We start from the raw sequence: 21265 nt of genomic DNA, 5'->3' as shown, positions 1-21265 counted from the left end.
GTAATTGCTAGTGTAGTTTGTTTTCTATACATGATATTTACTGCAAAGAAAGTCATTAAGGGGAAAGTAACAGGTAACAATTCCCAATTGCTTAGCATGAATTGATTGGCCAGATTATATTTTGTTTTTACAGCAGTTTACGATTATTTTATAGCAATTTTCTAGCAATTTTATCACCCAAATAAACTTATAATAACCAAAAGTGTTCTCCCGTGATTTTCATTTTAAGAAACCAAGCAGTGCAAATCGTACTGATTAAATCAGAAGTTACACCCTCACAAAATAAAGAAAACAGTCACGTTTCAAAATCAAAATCTTCAGAAGAAAACTCAGTTTAGTTTATTGTTACGTGTACCAAGATACTGTAAAAAGCTTTTGTTGCGTGCTAACCAGTCAGTGGAAAGACTGTACACGATTACAATCGAGCCATCCGCAGTGTACAGATACACGATAAAGGGAATAACATGAATAAAGTTTAGTGCAGATAAAGTCCAGTAAAGTTTGATCAAAGATAGTCCGAGGGTCTCCAATGTAGTAGCTCAGGACTGCTCTCTAGTTGTTGGTAGGATGGTTCAGTTGCCTGATAACAGCTGGGATGAAACTGTCCCTGAATCTGGAGGTGTGCATTTTCACACTTCTGTACCTTTTGCCCGAATGGGAGAAGGGAGAAGAGGGAATGGCCAGAGTGCGACTCATCCTTGATTAAGCTGCTGGCCTTGCCGAGGCAGCGCGAGGTGTAAATGGAGTCAATGGACGGGAGGTTGATTTGTGTTAGGGTCTGGACTGGGTCCACAATTCTATGCAATTTCTCTTATTTATGACAATTAATAAATTATCGATTCTGTTCTGCATAAAATTTGATGAGGATGTCTGATTTGGTAGAATTTTCCAGTTGAATCATATAGTAACAATCTAATTATTAAATACTAAAGTATTTTAATTTTACACTTTTTCTACAGATTCCCCAAAGGATGGTAAAGGTTGTATTTTAAACACAATTCCAACATGTGTTGTATCTTTAGAAAGGACCTCGAATACAGAACTGCACAATTTATTTCTGTGACAAAAATAGATTAAAGCAACCACAAAGACTTTTGGCCAATTTGAGGGCAAGAGGAGGTGAGGACACATACTGTCTACTTTTGGCTGAATTTCTAACCAACTAGCACCATTACCTGCACGAACACAGGAAGTGGGAAACAGAGTAATGAATAACTCATTTAGAAGTCAATTAAAGGCAGATCTCACATATGGCCTTTGTAGAATTATGATAAAGCTCAAAAGAGTCAAGAGTGTTTTACTGTCATGGGTCCCAGATAGAACAATGAAATTCTTACTCGCTGCAGCACAACAGAATATGTAAACAGGATTAATTGAGTATTGCACAACATTTTAGCAACAAATGGAGTTCTTCATAAAGATGCCCAATTTATTGAAGAAAGAACCCTCCTTCTAGGTTAGTGGGTTTTATTCATGAAAGAACCAGTCACGATTATAAACCATAATTATGTTATGGAGACATGGGCTGTATTCTGGCTGTGCAATTTTCAGATGGGGTTAATGGGCCACAACATCAGAAGGAACTACAAGATTTTAAAAAACAATTATAGTGTTTAAACGCTCTCGACATCTAAAAACAGAAAGGGAGAGGGAAGTTGCTCATCAGACATTAACAATGCTTGATGTTCCCTCTATTAAACAGTGCGAATGCCATCACAGTCTGATGTTACATTGTTGGCTGCTAACAGAGGCCTATCTGCAAAGTGGTTGTGCTAAACACAGATCAACGCTTCCCGCAGCTCAAAGTCCACAGTATTGCCTGGCCAGTAAGGGGAGCCAGTGTGTTCAACAGTGCTCACAGGCAGCAACGTAGCATTCATTAGAAAAAGTGGTTCACGCTGTTATATCATAACTATACAAGAAATACACCCACAGGTCACGGCTTTTAAATAAACTGAGATTTTCAAACAACAGCACGCGGTTCATTTACTCCGAAGGAATTCATCCAACAAAATAAGATGGGTAGATTATGCAACACTTGTTGCTTCAAATATTACAGAACCATGCTTTAAAAACATGTACAGCAAAATAGACCCTGTCTCTCTACTCTTAGATCCACACTGGCATACCTGTGGCTCTGGCACACATGGCTTTACATTTTATGAAGTAGCAGTGTTAATGTGAACTTCATGAATTAAAATATAATCGCCAAGTGCACAGGTCAATACACACTCCTCACATGTTTCTGCCTCTTAGAATTACTGGGCACAACTACAAATTGCACACAGCTTCTGCAGCTCGCTTTGTGACACATGCCTCATTGCCTAAAGATCAGCACAGGGACCATTAACATCTCCCTCCAAAATAAAGTTGCATCATTTGAATCCAGTTGCTAATGGGTGTAATCCCAAAGCACAAATTTATTATACTTCAGTTATGAATCAGTAATCTCAATTTAAAAGAAAGAAAGAAGAAATGTTAACTCTTCCATTTAGTGGGTGCCCCAGAGCTAATGTTGTGTTCATAAAATAAACCGAGGTTGACACTCCACGAAGGTAGGCACGAAATGCTGGGGTAACTCAGCGGGACAGGCAGCACCTCTGGAGAGAAGGAATGGGTCTCTACGACGCTGACAATAAATAGCGAGAAAGTAAAAGGCCAAAAATAATTCAGGGACGTATATAAATTATTATCAACTTATTAACCCTGAGATGTCGTACGTCAGTGATCTCCCAGAAAATGAAGGTGGACACAAAATGTTGGAGCAACTCGGACATAAAATGGACATTATTTGAATTTCAAATATATATTTTTTAATCAACTAGAAACAAACCATCGGTATTTCTGTAGATAATGATAAATGGAAAAATGAATCAGTGACCTTTTTGGACTACGGTTTTTGTAATCACTGAAATTTATAGCTTTTTTCTGCAGGAAGTTAAGTTGTGGGAATCATCAACCAGGATCATAAATAGTGGCCGAACAGATTCAGAGGACCAAGCAGACCAGGCCTGCTCTTCATTCTTGTTTCTAAGTGGATTAAGAATGGAGTTTGTGACTTGGGCAGCATGGAGCTCTTTCATACTGTATCTAATGGAACTCCCTGTCACTGAAATATTTTAAACATTTCTCATTTATCATTGAAGATGGGTTTTTTGCTGTTGCAATAAATCTTCATCATTACCAGTGCAAGGAATTGGAAATAAAATATTTTTTTGTAATATGTAACAGACTGTGAAAAATAGTGGAGAAATATACAAGTATTACAATTGCAGATTATAAGGTTCAAGTCATGGGGATAGTCACAAAAAGCTGGAGTAACTCAGCGTGTCAGACAGCATCGCTGGAGAATAGGAATTGATGAATTCTGAAGATAGAATATTCTTCAGAACAAGGGTCTCGACCCGAAACATCACCTATTCCTTTTTTCCTATCTCCGAGAAAATAATTGCCTGTGTGTGTGATTACATCACTTGTCCACTCCTCCACGTTATGGAATCAAAAACTGATTCCCCCACCCAATAAAGCACAGCCACAACAATTTCCAGGTTTACCATTGCCATGTGGTCAATACTTCATACTTTTCCCTCATACGACATCACCATCCTCACCCCCAAACTCACTCCCAACCCTCCTCCACTGCCCGTCCCCAAAAACTCCAGAGTTACTACCACGAGCACAGCCACGTCTTTCTCTGAACTAATAGTTCAATAATCCCCCATATTCTCTCTGAACTGCCTGTCCCTAACCTGTACCCACCCACCTTATGCCCCATGCTCAGACCTTCAATGTTCCTGGGCTCACATCCCCCCCCCCCCCCCCCCCCCCCGCTCCAAGACACTGGTTTACTACAATCCCCAACCCAGTGTCGTCGTGGAGTGCCAGAAGGCACATTTTCAATATTGAGGCGGCACGGCGGCGCAGCGGTAGAGTTGCTGCCTTACAGCGAATGCAGCGCCGGAGACTCAGGTTCGATCCTGACTACGGGCGCCGCCTGTACGGAGTTTGTCCGTTCTCCCCGTGACCTGCGTGGGTTTTCTCCGAGATCTTCGGTTTCCTCCCACACTCCAAAGACGTACAGGTATGTAGGTTAATTGACTAGGTAAATGTAAAAATTGTCCCTAGTGTGTGTAGGATAGTGTTAATGTGCATGGATCGCTGGGCGGGGCAGACTCGGTGGGCCGAAGGGCCTGTTTCCGCACTGTATCTCTAAATCTCAACAAAAAAAAATGTGCAGGTTTTTCAACCACCGAAATAGGTCATAGGCAGGCACCAGTCTCAATACTCATTCACCATACCCAGAGGCAAGTATTTTTGTAGTCCTCAGGATATTAGGAATCCTGGGTAGTCCTGCTGAAAAGGAGAGCTGTGGGTTGGCAATCAATGTGGCATAACAACATTCCTGCAGATAAGATGGTTTCAGCAGTCTGTTTGGGAAAGAGCAGGAGAGCAGAAGGCAGCAAGATAGATCGGAGTGCAGAAAAGGGAAGAGAAAAAGAAACTAAAGACACAGAGATAGAGACTTGTGAAAAGAGGAAGCACGCTCAGAATGAGAGGTAGAGACAAAGAAATCAACAGTGAGACAAAGAGAAGGCCAACAGAAAACGAACTGAAGAGAAAGGATGATTAGCAAAGATTCAGAGACAAGAAAAACAAAATTACGTGAAGCCCAAAAGAGGATTAACAATTTCAGCCACACGGGTACATTAGAGAACAGTACAGCACAGGAACGGGCCCTTCCCCCCACCATGTCTGTGCCGACCATGATGCCAATCTAATCCCATGCCTGCACGTGAACCATACACCTCTATTCCTTGCCTGTTCATGTGCATATCTAAATACATCTTAAATGATGCTATTGTATCTGCTTCTACCACTACCCCATGGCAGCACATTCCAGGCCCTACCACTCTCTGTAAAAAAAAAAACAACTTGCCTCACACATCTCCTTTAAACGTTCTCGCTTTCACTTTAAACCTATGCCCTCTAGTATTTGACATTTCGACCCTGGGAAAAAAAGGTTCTGTGCTTCTCTTCATGTTATATATTTCACACAGGTCTCACTTCAGAAAACAATTCGTAGAACAATTCACAAAGGACGACACGGTGGCGCAGCGGTAGAGTTGCTGCCTTACAGTACTTGCAGCGCCGGAGACCCGGGTTCGATCCCGACTACGGGTGTTGTCTGTACGGAATTTGTACGTTCTCCCCAAGACCACGTGGGCTCTCTCCGAGATCTTCAGTTTCTTCCCACACTCCAAAGACGTACAAGTTTGTAGGTTAATTGGCTTGGTCTAAGTGTAAATTGTCCCTAGTGTGTGTAGGATAGTGTTAATGTGCGGGGATCGCTGGTCGGTGTTGACTCGGTGGGCCAAAGGGTCTGTTTCTGTGCTGTATCTCTAAACTAACCTAAACTAAAACAAATCCAAGTTTGTCCAACCTCTCCTGATAGATTTACCCTCTAATCCGGGCAGTATCCTAGTGAACCTCTTCTGATCCGCTCCTCAACATTCTTCATGTAGTTTAGCAACCAGAACTCTACACAATACACTAAATGTGGCCTAATTAAAATTTAACAGCTGCAGCAATCGTAGAAACAAAAAGCAAAAACATTGCAGATTCGGGGAAATAAAAACAGAAAATGCTTGAAATACTCAGCTGGTCAGGAAGCCTCTGAGGGAGACAGATTGCAGGCTGATGAACTTCCACCAGAAGTAGGAAAGTTTAAACTAAAGGCACGTTTGTAAATAGAGAAAGATGTAAACTGTCCATCTTCTAGTAATCTTAAGACATGAAAATATTTAAACAGAGTAATATAAAAAAAAGAAAATGCTCAAAACTCTCGTGTCAAGGTTTCAAAGGTCTTTTATTGTCACATGTACCAATTAAGGTATAGTGATATTTGTATTACCATACAGCCATACAAAAAAAACAGCAACAAGACTGACAACTACATAAAAGTTAACATAAACATCCACCACAGCGGATTCCCCACATTCCTCACTGTGATGGAAGGCAATAAAGTCTAATTTTCCCTAATTTTTCTCCCGCGGTCTGGGCAGTCGAACCATCCGTCGGGGCAGTCGAAGCTTCTGCGTTGGGGCAGTCGAAGCTCCCAAAGTCGGTCTCTAACCAGAGACCACGAGCTCCACGATGTTAAAGTCCGGAGGCTCCCGCGGTTGGAGCTCAGAGGTCGATTCCTGGCAAAGGGATCAGGAGCTCCACGATGTTAAAGTCCACAGGCTCCCGCGGTTGGAGCTCCCGAAGTCGGTCTCCAGCAAAAACCGCCAACTCCTCGATGTTGGGCCACAGTGCGGACGGAGATACGATACGGGGGGGGGAAAAAACAATCGCATCTCCGTCAAGGTAAGGAATTTAAAAAAGTTTCTCCCAACCCCCCCCCCCCCCTCTGTAGTACATCTATAGAAGAAAAAAGGTTAACATTGAAACACAGGACAATTTTTCGATTGATGACTGACCTCCATGATTTTAAGTGCAGGTAGGAACTGCAGATGCTGGTTTAAACCAAAGGTAGGCACAAAAAGCATGAGTAACTCAGCGGGTCAGACAGCATATCTGGAGAAAAGGAATAGGTGATGTTTCGGGTCGAGACCCTTGTTCTGAAGAATATTCTATCTTCAGAATTCATCAATTCCTATTCTCCAGAGATGCTGTCTGACACGCTGAGTTACTCCAGCTTTTTGTGACTATCCCCATGACTTGAACCTTATAATCTGCAATTGTAATACTTGTATATTTCTCCACTATTTTTCACAGTCTGTTACATAATACAAAAAAATTATTTTATTTCCAATTCCTTGCACTGGTAACGATGAAGATTTATTGCAACGGCAAAAAACCATCTTCAATGATAAATGAGAAATGTTTAAAATATTTCAGTGACAGGGAGTTCCATTAGATACAGTATGAAAGAGCTCCATGCTGCCCAAGTCATAAACTCCATTCTTAATCCACTTAGAAACAAGAATGAAGAGCAGGCCTGGTCTGCTTGGTCCTCTGAATCTGTTCGGCCACTATTTATGATCCTGGCTGATGATCCCACAACTTAATTTCCTGCAGAAAAAAGCTATAAATTTCAGTGATTACAAAAACCGTAGTCCAAAAAGGTCACTGGTTCATTTCTCTATTTATCATTATCTACAGAAATACCGATGGTTTGTTTCTGGTTGATTATTAAAAAATATATATTTGAAATTCAAATAATGTCCATTTTATTCTCTAACAGTTAAGGAAGTAGTGGTAGAGCTAATGCCTTATAGTGCCAGAGACCCGGGTTCGATCCTGACTAAGGGTACCATGTCTGTACTGAGATCTTCGGTTTTGTCCCACACTCCAAAGACGTACAGTTTTATAGGTTAATTGGTTTTGTATAAATGTAAATTATCTCAAATGTGTGTAGGATAGTGTTGGTGTGTGGGGAATCGCTGGTCGGTGCGGACTCAGTGGGCCGAAGGGCCTGTTTCCGCGCTGTATCTCTGAATTAAACTACTTACGATACGATAGAACTTTATTTATCCCAGGAGGGAAATTGATCTGCCAACAGCCATAAAACACAAAATATATGAAACTTGAAATTAAAGTGACGAGTGGAAAGGATTGGGGATGTGCAAAGATTTTAGGGGGGGGGGGGGGGGGGGGTGAGGGGAGTCAATCTCCTCCATGACATGAGGGAGGAGTTACACAGTTTGAGAGCCACAGGGAAGAAAGATCTCCTGTGGCATTCTGTACAGCATCGTGGTGGAACCAGTCTGTTGCTGGAGGTACTCCTCAAGTTGACCAATGTGTCATGGAGGGGCTGAGCTGTATTGTCCAAGATGCTTCACAGTTTGAGGAGCATCCTCCTCTCCAGGACCACCTCCCATGAATCCAACTTCACCTCCAGGATGGAGCCAGCCTTCCTAATGAGTTTGTTAACCCTATTGGCGTCCACATTATTTGTTCCTGATATTCAGGCATTGTTGTTAAGGCCTGTCACAGTCTTTAAGAAGGTGGTGGTGGTGACGAGCAAAATTCTTGAACTGCTGCCAACCTCTTGGGGAAGATATTCCTTCACAGCTGCTGGGGAGCGAGCTCCAGGGTTGAGTGACAATGTGCGAATGGCGCTACATTTTCAAGTCTGGATGGTGTGTGACTTGGAAGATAACGTGAGGGCGTTGGTGTACATCTGCTACCCTTGTCCTCTGGAAGAGGTCACACATTTGGAAAGCGGTGTCAAAGGTTGAGGTGAGTGATCACAGTGCATGGTTCCAAGTACAACCAGCAGCGGAGGGAACGATTGTGTACAGTTCATTGAAGTGGTGCTTTGCCCTGTGTGGTGGTGGTCTTCTTGTGGTTGGATACCTTTATCGAGGAGAGTATTTAACCGGCCAAACTAGAAATGCGTTGACGTGATTGCTGAAGAAGCATCAGCAAAACCTGAATCTGACATCAGCCAACCATGCAGAACATGTTCCCGTCTTTGAGAAAAGTGAAACAGATATGCAGTCACAAGGAGAGAATCCAGCTAAAGGCCATGCCACCAAATTATCGATTCTGCTTTCGTCAAGGAAGAACAGAAAATGGCACACATGACCACAGGTCTGAAAATAATTGGATTTCAATTGGCGTGGGTGTTAAAAACAATAAAATACCCACTCCAGTCATTGCCATGATACTGCACCAAGATTACAAATGTACCCATCTAGATCCCACCTCTATGGACTGCAGGTGCAACAAGGTAGTGTGATTGGGGATGGGCAATAAATGCTGGCTTTGCCAAAGATGACCACATCCCAGAAATAAACAAACCTCTATAACCTCATGGCTTTGCACATCTCTCTCAGCCATTACAGTCACGACATGCCTGGTTCATGGAACAAAGGCAAGCATTACAAGGTGACAACATGGTAAAGTTGCAAAACTGATCATCAACAAGTCTCCTGATCAGCAGAAAAACCAACAGATCCCCCCCAAGAAATTAAACCATGGCCAAGATTTCTGTCACATCCAGTTGTCACTTCTGGAGATCAATCAAATAACCCCAATGGATATCACCAATCTCAACAACAACCAAGCCAAGCATGCGAGTGCAAAAGGCACACACAATCTTCGTCAAGAAAAGCCCAGCTCATGAACATCCTGCCTCTCCATCGAGTCCCAAGCATCACAATTGTGTCTGCAGTCAACGCCATCAAGAAACAGCTGAAATACATGATACACCAGGACACCTTACAGTTATGTAGTGCCTCAGTGGTGGCAAAATATTCCCAGGCACCTCACAAGGTACATTATCAAGCAGAATTTCACATCAAACAACTATTAATATTAGTGTGGGGGACCAAAAGCTTTAAGGAGGAGATATGGAAGGAGTGAAAAGAATTAAAATGGGAATTGGAGCCTTGGCTACCAACGGTGAAGTGTTTGAATTCAGGGACTATCAGTGGAGATGGTCAGGAGGGCCGAACTGATCAGGAGATCCAGAAGTTCAAGACCATAGAAGGATATGAAAATGAGAACAAGATCTTCTAAGGTTATGGCACTGTTTTACCAGTACACACTGCAGGTCAGTGTTAAGGAACTGTTTTACCATACACACTGTAAGATCATAAGGAATAGGAGTAGAATTAAGCCATTCGGCCCATTTATTCCGCCATTCAATCGTGTCTGATCTATCTCTCCCTCCTACCTCCTGCACGTCAGTGTTAATGCATTGTTTTACCAGTACACACTGCAATTAATGTTAATTCAGTTTTACCAGTACACACCGTAGTCAGTATTAATGCACTGTTTTACCAGTACACACTGTAGTCAATGTTAATGCACTGTGTTACCATTACACACTATAGGTCAGAAAACACAGGGTTTGTTCCATAGGCTCGATTGTCCTGTCTCCAATAACCCTGAATAAGTCAATGTATGATTACAACCCTATAATTCATGGTACTATTCGTATCTGGAAACAGTTGAAGTTCAGTCTTAAATTGAGAGACACGTCTCTCCTCTTTCCTATTGCAAATAACCCCTCTTTTAAACCCTCTACTTTAGACGGTGTCTTCACCCAATGGAAGAACAAAGGAATTAATACTGTGGGAGACCTATACTGGAAGGGGACTTTTTCCTCCTTCCAAGAGTTGCGGGTGATTTGAATACGAATAATTTTTTCAGATATCTTCAGGTTAGGGACTATGTGAAAACATACATGCAAGACTACAACACTGCAAGTCCAGATAAACTTGACGAATGTTTGAATAGAGATGCAGATACAGAGAAATTGGTATGCTACATTTATAATGTTCTTCAAAACATCAACTCCCCATCATCTGAGGTTTACAGGCGTGCACGGGAAGATGAGATGGGTCAACAAATTTCCAATGATACATGGGACAAAAGCTTACAACATATCCATACTTGCTTCTTAAATGCCAGACATTGCCTGATACAGTTCAAAGTGCTGTACAGGTTATACTATTCAAAAACCAAACTGAACAAAATTTTCCTCAGTGCTTCTCCTCTTTGCGATAAGCGTCAATTCCAAGAACCCACTTTAATCCATAGTTTCGTACTATGTACAGAAATAGAAAGTTTTAAGACGGAAATATTCAACGTTTTCTCCAATATACTGAAAATCCCTTTAGAGCCAGACTCAAAACTGATAATACTGGGAATATCAGAAGCATGTAGTACATTGACTGTTTTTCAGCGACGCTTTGTCGGCTATGGACTAATATTAGCAAAAAAACTCATACTTAAATTCTGGAAAAGTGTTGAAGTTCCTCCAGTGAAGATGTGGATTGCAGAAATGATGGACAGATTACATTTAGAGAGAATTAGGTTTATCTCGAATGACAAACTGAAGCAATTTTTAAAAATATGGTCACCTTTTATTGATTTTCTCGAACATACAATATTTGAACACAATTCAAAATCACTCGTAGAGCTGGGTGAGCGGGCACAAGGGTGGGTTGTTGGGTATATCTCCCCTTTTTTCTTTTTTCTTTCTCTTTTCCTTTTTTATTTCTCTTTCCTTCTTTCTTTCTCTTTTTAATTAAATGCCCTTTTTGAAGTGTTAAAATTGAAGTTGTTCATAAAGCTACAAAATTGTCATGTTTTTTTTTTACACAAATGCTTCCAATAAAACATAAATAATAATTTTAAAAATTTAAAGAAAAACAGGGTAATAATATGACGTACGAGCAGGATGGCACTACACAGCTTCTCCACCATTTATCAGCTTGGCAGATTTCATCTTTGACTTCAACATGTTCCTGTCTTACCTCCAATGCTCAGAAATCCCCATGGTCCAAACATTTTCCTCAGTGTTGAATATTGTTTCTGAATTAACATCCAGAGCTCTCTTACGGGGAAAATCCAAAGATCCATAACCTTTAGAGGAGAAATGAGTGATTCTCTTTCCTAAGACGATCCCAATTTGTTTGGGAAATGTCACACAGCAATTATCTTATCAAGCCCTGTACAGGCTGTACAGGGCCATTTGGAAGCTTATAGAGTCATAGAGTGATACAGTGTGGAAACAGGCCCTTCGGCCCAACTTGCCCACACCAGCCAACAATCTCCCAGCTACACTAGTCCTACTTGCCTGGGTTTGGTCCACATCCCTCCAAACCTGTCCCATCCATGTACCTGTCTAACTGTTTCCTAAACGATGGGATCGTCCCATCATGTATTTCCAAAATGACAACCTGCAATTCTTGGAGACTCCAGGCTGTTTATTCTTTACTTGTAGAACTATGAACATATGCCAGAAATGTTAACTCGGGCATCTTCAAAGAAGAAGAATTTTGAATGATCTCAAGAGAAGAGCTGAGAAATATGGAGGCCAGCCAGAGGTGTTTGGGCACAGTTTTATGAATTGTAAAATCTATGGCAGCCACCAAACTCCTATATGAATTATCCAAGCACTTCCAATGGCATCTGCCTCCAAATATTTTTTTTAAGCTGCAGAAGCAGTAAATCTAAAACAAAAGCAGAAAATGCTGGAATTGCTCAAGTCAGATTGCTTTTCGAGGGAAGAGAAACAGAGTCAACGTTTCAAGTTGGACACCCTTCGTTAAAACACAACGACAGCTTCCTTGCTCGTTGAAAAACTGCCCTGCAACTGTCTGTATCCAGAAATAAACAAACCAACCTAAACTGGACCATCAACAGCAGTCTCAGTCATCAACTAAATGATGGAAGATGTTGCTATAAAAGGAGTAATTAAACAGGTGCTCAGGTTTACTTCCACCAGGAGCTCTTGGCTCCAGGTCCCACTGCCTGGAGAAAGAAAATGAATTCCAGAGGCAAGTTGGGAGTGATTTTTTTTACATCAAAGCAGTTATGATGCCAAGGAATCCAGTAAAACTGAAGTTAAGGTAAACCCAAGAACACAATTCTTCACTTTCTGAAACCACACCATTGCAAAGGAGGTATGTGGTTGCTGGACACCAAATCCTAAGGACATCATCAGCATTAGTTCATCAGGACTGTCCTGCGGTAGAGTTGCCGCCTTATAGCGAATGCAGCGCCGGAGACTCAGGTTCGATCCTTATTACGGGCGCCGTCTGTACGTTCCCCCCGTTGACATGCGTGGGTTTTCTCCGAGATCTTCGGTTTCCTCCCACGCTCCAAAGACGTACAGGTATGTAGGTTAATTGGCTGGGCAAATGTAAAAATTGGCCCTAGTGGGTGTAGGATGGTGTTAGTGTGTGGGGATCGCTGTGCGGCGCGGGCCCGGTGGGCCGAAGGGCCTGTTTCTGCGCTGTATCTCTAAATCTAAAAAATCTATTTTCTCAGAAATTGAAGCAGTCTCCCCCCATATGGCAGGAAGTCTTTGACAATATCCATGCTTCATCTGACAAGTTTCAAACAAAATGTATGCATGCAAATGCGAGGAAATAACAGTCTCCAGCAAGAAAAGTGACTGCCATTCTGGGAGGTTCAATCACATTGCCATGGCCAGATTTCACCTGATGCAAAGCACCTCACCACCAGTTGGACATAGATCCAGAAATCCTTTCTCACCTGAATCGTAGTGACTCATATAGTCACAAACCACCCATTGAAGTGAGGAAGAGTCTCGACCCTAAACGACACCCATTCCTTCTCTCCAGAGATGCTGCCTGTCCCGCTGAGTTACCCCAGCTTTTTATGTCCATAATCACTGAAGCGCGACTTGGCCTTGCAACCAATGGTCACATTCTATGAATGAATAACATTTTAAAAAACTGGCAGAAGTGACTATATTCCTAATATTCACAAGTCTCATTCCAAGATACATTTGAAAAGAAAATGAACTTAAATTTATCTAACACTTCACACTTCTCACCAAAAATGGAGAAGGCATCAGAAAGAATTGCTCTGAACTGCTGTTGCAGAAAGCATTCGCCATTCAGCGACCGTGCAGGAATGTTCTGATTGCATCAGTCGATGGAGTGCTTCAGCAAGACCATGAAGAAATATCCACTCTTCCAATGCCGCAAATCTTCAATATCTTTATGCAACCTACTAGCCAAGGCCGAGGAGACAGTCTGCGTCGCAATGCATCCACATCGGGCAACGCAGCATTCCTAGTGGGTTTGAGGTCTGAAGAAGGGTCTCGACCCAAAGAATCGCCCATTCCTTCCCTCCAGAGATGCTGCCTGTCCCGTTGAGTTACACCAGCATTTTGCATCTATCTTCGGTCCAAACCAGCATCTGCAGTTCCTTCCTACACCCCACGCCTGCTTCATGGATCAATAAGTTCATGGTTGATCTTTGCATCACAGTGCTACTTTTCCATACTGACCATCTCTCTCTATTCCTTCTATGTGCATAATTCAACCCATCTTCAAATGTAATCGAGTCATGGAGTCATACAGCATGGGCACAGGCCCTTCAGCCCAACTTGTCCATGCCAACCAAGCTGCCCCATCTACACTAGTCCCACCTGCCAATGCTTGGTCCAATTAATACAAATTGCATATCAATTAAATAAATCGTCCTGCAGCAAATTTGTTCATGCTCCCACTGCGAATCCTGCAGAAGGCACAGCACCAAGTGCTTGCAGCCACCACCTGGACAGGAGGCACAGCAAGTACATTTTGTTTCAATGTCTCCAACATTGCAGCAAACCTGGACGCCATCAGCCCCACTCTGCAGCAGTCAGACACTACTTTTGATGCATTTAGCCTCCCATTACGACTAATGACATTTGCATTCATCAATTAACACAAAAACATTCCCAACATCTATCTTCCACGAAGAATACTATTTTGTTCATTGCACCGCAATTCAAAGATTCCTAAAGCGAAGGCGAATTTTATAAACCGGGCTGTTGTTCCGGATGTGCAGAAGATTGACGAGTGATATAATTGGAGCACTGAACATGTTAATAGGATTAGAGACGGTGGATGCAAAAAAAGTGATTTTCTCCGGTGAGAAAAACAAGAGCAAAAGAATATAATCTTAATTTACACCTATGAGCAGAAACATTTTTCATAGCAAATGATAATAGAAGACAAATATAGACGCATTCCCTCAATAGACTGTGAAAGCTGGGTTATTTGGAGGTTTCTTGTAGAAATCAATAGGTTTTTATTTAGTTTGGGCAGTGCTTTCTCTCTGACAATGCCCACCAGTCCAGCACACCAACACCACGAAAACGTTAAAAACATAATCAGGTTTTATTTGTAGTGTGTGCATTCTATACTTTTTGAATTATAGTTTATTAAATTAGAAGTTAATTGGTAAATAAAAAAAGAGACAGATGAGGCAGATATATATGTATGGAAAAAACTGTTGATAAATGTAGCTTAATTTTTAATTGATGTGCATACCAGCACATTTTGTCTACAAAACTAGAGCACCAAGTGGTCTAGAGCAACGCTGCGAATTTATGACGCTGTGGTTGAAGTGAATGACAGCTGAGTGGCCAACACCAGTGAGCACCAGCTCACTGACAACGGTTCAAACACCTGCCTTTCCAATTCCATTTCTTAACATAATAGGTCAGACGAGGAATCAACATGAAATGAATGTGGTGTAATCCCCATTAAATCAAAATTCCATGCACAACAATAAATGTACACGTGGGGAGCTCAAATTGAGTCATACAGTATGAAAACAGGCTCTTGGGGCCCAACTTGCCCATGCCGACCAATCTACCCCATCTAAGCTAGTCCCATTTGCCTGCGTTTGGTCCATATTTCTCTAAACCTCTCCAATCCATGTACCTGTCCAAGTGTCTTTTAAATGCTATTATAGTACCTGCCTCAACTACTTCCTCTGGAAGCTTGTTCCATAAACCCACCACCCTCTGTGTGAACAAGATGTCCCTCAATTTCCTATTAGATCTCTCTGTAAACCCATGTCCTCTGGTTCTTGGTTCCCCGACTGAGTAAAATACTGCAACCATCAATAGTCATACTCATACTAAAAATCAAATTAAAACAATTGATGCAATTTAATATTCGGTCTAAAATTATGAGACGGTTATGTTTCCCTTTTATGAACATTGAAAATCACAAATTTAATTCAAATCTTACTTATGATTATCACTCTGAAAGTAATCAATTAACACCACAACATACCTCACACTGTTACAGTAGAACAAATATATTTAGGCCCTATTCAAATTAGTTTATTGCCATATCCACCAGGGTGCAATGAAATTCCTTGTTCATTTGAAGCTCACAGAGTAAACAGTGTACTTACAGTAATGATAAATAAACAATAAATACAAGGAGTGCAAATCAGCAGAATAATGCAATGATTGTGGCGCACTGTGAAATAGTACTAAAGTCAGGAGCAGAATAACTGAATGAAGTCGAGTCAAGCATAATGGTTCGCAGTAGTCCTTCCAGGAAGTTGGTGAGAAAGAGCTGATTTTTGCATGAGCCTGATAGCCATGGGGGAAATGCTGTTCTTAAGTCTGTTCTTATGCCACAAGGTAGAAAGGAGAATGGCCAGGGTAGTGGGCATCCTTAATGATCCATTCCACCTTCCCGATTCAACGCACCGTGAAGTAGGAGGGAGGAGCCTGTGAGAGACTAGGCTGTGTTCACCACTCTCTGTACGTTCAGGCAGCTGGAGATGGTGGCCCCATGGCCAAGATCCAGAAGGTTAAGAATGAGCTTATTTGGTATTGTGATGTTGAAGTCTGTGCTATATGAAGGTGGTCCAAAACAGAATGTAGTGCAAGAGAGATGCCATTCTTTGTAGATCCAAATTTCCTGCACGCTAATTGCAATGGGTCAAGATTGCCTGGAAGACTAGCACTGATGTGGGCCATTACCAATTTCTCAAAGCACTTCATTATGGTCAACATTAGTGTTACTGGGTGCGGGTCATTGACACAGGTCATTTTATTTCCCTTGGTGACTGGAATGACGAACGTTTCCTTGAACGGATGGGAACAGTACCTGCTGATGACGAGAGGTTGAAGATATCGATGAAGACTGCGGTCAGTTGATTGGTCAAGACTTCAAAATCCGTTTGGGGACTCCATCCGGATCAGCCACTTTCCGAGAGATCCCCCTCATAAAAGCAGATCCGTCGTCAGCCTCTGAGATGCATGGAACAGAGCCAATGGGGATAGGAGTGTGGAAACGGGCCTCACTGGAACATTGTGTGCCAGTTCAAAATGGCGTAAAACTCATTGAACTCATCCAGTGGAGATGCATCGGTGCCAGAGATCTGGATTTTAACTTGTACCCCGTGATGATATTCTGGTCCAGCCAGTCACCAGGCATCTGCTTGAATTGAACCTCCAGCTTCTTCTGCATGTTCCTCTCGGCATTCCCGATGGACTTGCGGAGATCCCACCTGGCTTCTTGTACAGCGAGGGACCATCCTTCATGAAAGCCTGGGATCTAGACTTTAGCAGAGAGTGTCTGTCGGAATGTAGTTGTCAACACATTTCTTGATGAAACCAGCGATGTCTGAGGTGGACTCATTCAGGCTGGATGGTGCACTCGAACAAGCTCCAGTCCATCAACTCAAAGCAGACGTTCAGTGGACCCTCCGCTTCCTAAGACCATGGATGTAATACTCTCTTTGTTGGAGCCTCGTGCATCAATCTCTGTCCGTAAGCTTGCAGGAGCAGCACCAACGGATGACCAGACCAGCCGAGATTAGGAACGGAGCGATAGGCATACCTGATGGTGGTGTAACAGTACTCGAGGATGCATGCTGATGTTACTTGGGAAGTACGTTCCTGAAGTTTATATATATTATCAGAAATATATTGAGTATAATTAAAATTTACTAACCCCGCATGTAGGAGGTGCTGCAATAACTACATTTCCAAGGAATGCCCCACTCCGTACTATATCTTGCAATGGTCAAATATTAGTAAACAATTTGTAGAAATCAATTTAAGAGACATGCCATTCTTAAAATATTAAACCCAAATAATACTCTATTTAAAAATTCCTTCATTTAGCTGCAATTTCTTCTCTCTAGAAATAGACTCCTTCATGGAGTCCAGTTTAACATAAATTACTCATTCTCCAGCATCTCACCAAGTAACCATCCCTCAAGAGGATCCTGCAGCACATTATCTGATCGTGAGTAAGAGCCAGCACAGCAGGTGCATTTCCAACAAAAGTTGCCCCATGTCAAGAGGAAGCCAGATTTTAGCCAGAAGGAGAGCAGAGATAAACGTGAGCTGGTCAATTCCTTCCTGAAACAAACAGCAGCAGAGACAAAAAGTCAAACCTTGGACTTCCCTGTTTTTGTATGGTTCAGGTGCTTAATATCAAGCAGTTGAAGTTTGAGAAGTTCAATTGGATTTTTCCTTTGAAGTTACCAAGGATCATTTGGCCTCTTCCTGCCCCATTTTCTTGTGCATAATTATCAGCCCTCACCATCCACATCCTCGGAGTCACGATTCATCACAAATTCCACTGGTCCAACCACACAAAATCCGTGGCTACAAGAGCAGAATCAATGATGAATGTGTGATGGAATAACTGTCTCCTGCCTGGATGGTGCAGCTCATCGACAAGTGAAGGTTGACATTATCCAGGAAAATGTTGCCTGATTGATTGGTACTTCAAGCACCCTGAACAACCCTTCCCTTCATTATGTGTGTGTACCATCCACAAAGCACAGTGCAGGTACTCATCTGAGCAGCCGCCACAGGTCTGACTTCTACCTCGAAGAAAGGCGAGGGCTTGAAATGCATGGAATACACTACCTCACTGCACCTTTCCACGTTGTACGCCTTTGTGACTTTTGCCATTCCCTCATCATCGCTGGGCCTAAATTCTGGATATCTTTCCCCAAACAAGTTATTGGTGTGCCTTGAGCAGAAGGACTGCAGCAGTTCTAGAGGATGGCTCATCACCACATTTTCAAGGTTAAGTTGGGATGAGACCCAACCTTGCCGTTGATGCTCAAACCCACAAAAATTGATTAAAAATAATAACAACCTTGGTATTTGTGAATGCGTAACTGAATCCACATATCACTTTCAATTTCCATATTTTCCATATGGCAAAAGAGACAATGTGTTCAGCATAACAATCAGGACGTTATATCTATGCAATTTTATTTTTCTTCAAAAGGGAATCAAGAATTAGGGAAATTGAGAACCAGAAGACATAGGTTTGAGGTGAGAGGGGAAAGATTTAATAGGAGCCAGAGGGGAACTTTTCCACAAAGAAGGTAGTGGGTATGATGAACGAGCTGCCAGAGGAGGTATTTGAGGCAGGTACAATAACAGTACTTAAAAAACATTTGGACAGGTACGTGATAGGAAAGGTTTAGAGGGATATGGGCCAAATACAGGCAGGTGGGACTAGTGTAGATGGGGCATCTTGGTCGGCATGGGCAAGTTGGGGGGAAGGGCCTGTTTCTGCACTGTATTTCTCGTATGAAAAATTATTGACATACTGCAATATTCTGAAATCAGACTACTGAACAATAATTAAAACAAAAATTTTAAATTAGAAAAATTAGGTATTGATTGGTAAAAGTTTCATGAAATATTTAAGTCTTTCACAACCCAACAATAAAATACTCTGATGTGCATTGTGTTGTAATATAGAAAACATAGCAGCCAATTTGTCCACAGTAAGATTTCCCAAAAGTAATTTGATGAGATCATATGTTTAGTTGTTGTGAGTTGATGTATAAATATTGATCAAGGTGCCCTGAAGAATCTCCATGGCCTTCCTGGGAATGATTTCAGGATGTTCTGGAAGTAATGTAGCCTGTAACAGAACCAGTCCTTCCAATCCCGTCAACAGGTTAAGAATCATTAACTTAGTACTGTGAAATATTAAAGATCTTCCCACCTTAGGTGTTATGTCGCAGAAAATTAAAATCACAACCGCCTATGGCTGGGCATATCACATTGGGAAAAAAAAGTCCACTCTCTCCAATATCCCTTCCTTCATCCAAGTTAGTAATCACTAATGCAACACTAAAACTCACCGTCTGCCACCTTATACCCATCAGCACAGATACAGATCATGCCCCACAAAAGGACATTACACCAATTGAAGTTATAATACTTTTGCAGGATTGCTGTTCTGCACCTTATACAAGTAGTCTGTATTAATGAACACAGAACCGCATTCTCAACCTCAAATGTAACTTTTAAGTCTAACATTTTATACCAACCATACCCATTTGTAATAGCTTAGTCAAGGTCTGTATGCAAGAATCTGCCTTTCTGAAGTGGCCTTGCAATCCATTCAGTTGCATCATTCACTCACCACACTGACTGCAGTGGTTGAAGAAAGAGGCACACATCAACTTCTTAAGGCCATCAGGCAGGTCCACATGCAAATTATGGAGCAAGAGTGTTAAATAATGAAATGTTCTGAATGAAAGACAACTCTACCTTCTTTCCTCACCCCTTCAAAGGTTTCAAAGGTCTTTTATCGTCACGTGTACCAATTAAGGTACAGTGATCAATCTCATCATCAATTGATCCTCATTTTCACTTTTGATTTTTTTTAATGAATTGGAATTTGAACCATTGAGAACTGATTGGACACATATTATGTATGCCATAAGTTTAGCATCATTGGAATTTAAGTTATTGGCATTTTCCATTGTGCCTATAATAGTATTTTTATGTCAACATCTTCCAACAAAAATTGCTTCCACACCCTCACAATTTCCTCTTGCATGATGGGAAACTGTGGTATCACAGCTGAAAAATATTTTACAACTTAAAATAAGTTCACAGGGAAGTTCATTCACACAATGCTGCTTTCAGAGATGACAGAACTATACACCAATATTTTTGATTCAAACAAACACAAGTGTAATGAGCATATCAAAGTTACAGATCAGGGATATGGGCTTAGTCATCCCCTTGTCCAAATGCAGAGATGAACTACATTATCTGAGATGCACCCCAAAATCTGGACATACACTCAACTTCTTTTCTCTTTTACATTGATTGTACAAACCTTGCATTGGAAGACTTATGAGAGTTGACAAGGTACAATCTGAAGATCTAAAATCATAATTATTCGCTCATAAAATCATATTTTTTGTTACACCATAAGCCTGAATTCTTTCACATACAAACATCAGGATAATCCAAAGAGTCTTAACTTCCTACAACTTATCTAACACACCAATGGTTGGGATATTTAGAACATAGAACAGTACAACACGGGAATGCTTCAAACAAATGAATTTCCCATTTCTGTTTTGAGTTGGCCGTTCTTGATAATAATCATCAAGATATTTACTATTCTTACTCTCTTTCTCCACAACTGGTTTTTTTTTAAAAAGAATCCTGCACAAATATCACTGAGCAGTGGTAAATGCCCTTTATTACAGCTGTTGGAGACACGTCCAAATTGTATTTTGATCATAGAATGCCGTTTTGAATTTTTCATTAAAAAAATGTCAAAGCTAGTAGCTGAGGTTTGGGTGTTTTGAGAAGAGAATGAAAAGGAATCCATTCAAACAGCGTCTTATCTTAATTCATAATGTCACCTTAACTAAAATGAAATTATATTTTTCTAAACTTTAATACAAAAAATCTCTATCAGCTGTAAAATAGCATGATATCAGTAATACACCAAACCAAGGAAGGATATTTCGGAATAAAGTTCTAATTACAACTCTCTTAACAAAATAATAAACTTTAGTCAAATCACATCGCTGATTATAAACTTCAAATCTGAATACCAACTGTTCCAATAGGATAATTCATGACCAATGGAGAAAGCCTCAGTTAATCTTCCTTATAATTGAAGACCACCAACAAACAGTACAAAATGAACAAGCCATACGTTATGAATAAAGATGTTTCTTA

The 21265-nt window shown here is 41.3% G+C and overlaps 1 protein-coding gene across 6 annotated transcripts in view; it reads right to left on the bottom strand.

Annotated features, from left to right (window-relative positions):
• The window catches only part of bbx (BBX high mobility group box domain containing), a 155750-nt gene that overhangs the window by 121204 nt on the left and 13281 nt on the right, over positions 1-21265 (bottom strand). The window lies entirely within an intron of this gene.

The sequence above is a fragment of the Rhinoraja longicauda genome, chromosome 12 (assembly GCF_053455715.1).
Source record: "Rhinoraja longicauda isolate Sanriku21f chromosome 12, sRhiLon1.1, whole genome shotgun sequence".
Classification (NCBI taxonomy): Eukaryota; Metazoa; Chordata; class Chondrichthyes; order Rajiformes; family Arhynchobatidae; genus Rhinoraja; species Rhinoraja longicauda.
Note: the sequence above shows the minus strand (reverse complement) of the source record. Positions and strands in the feature narration are given on the sequence as shown.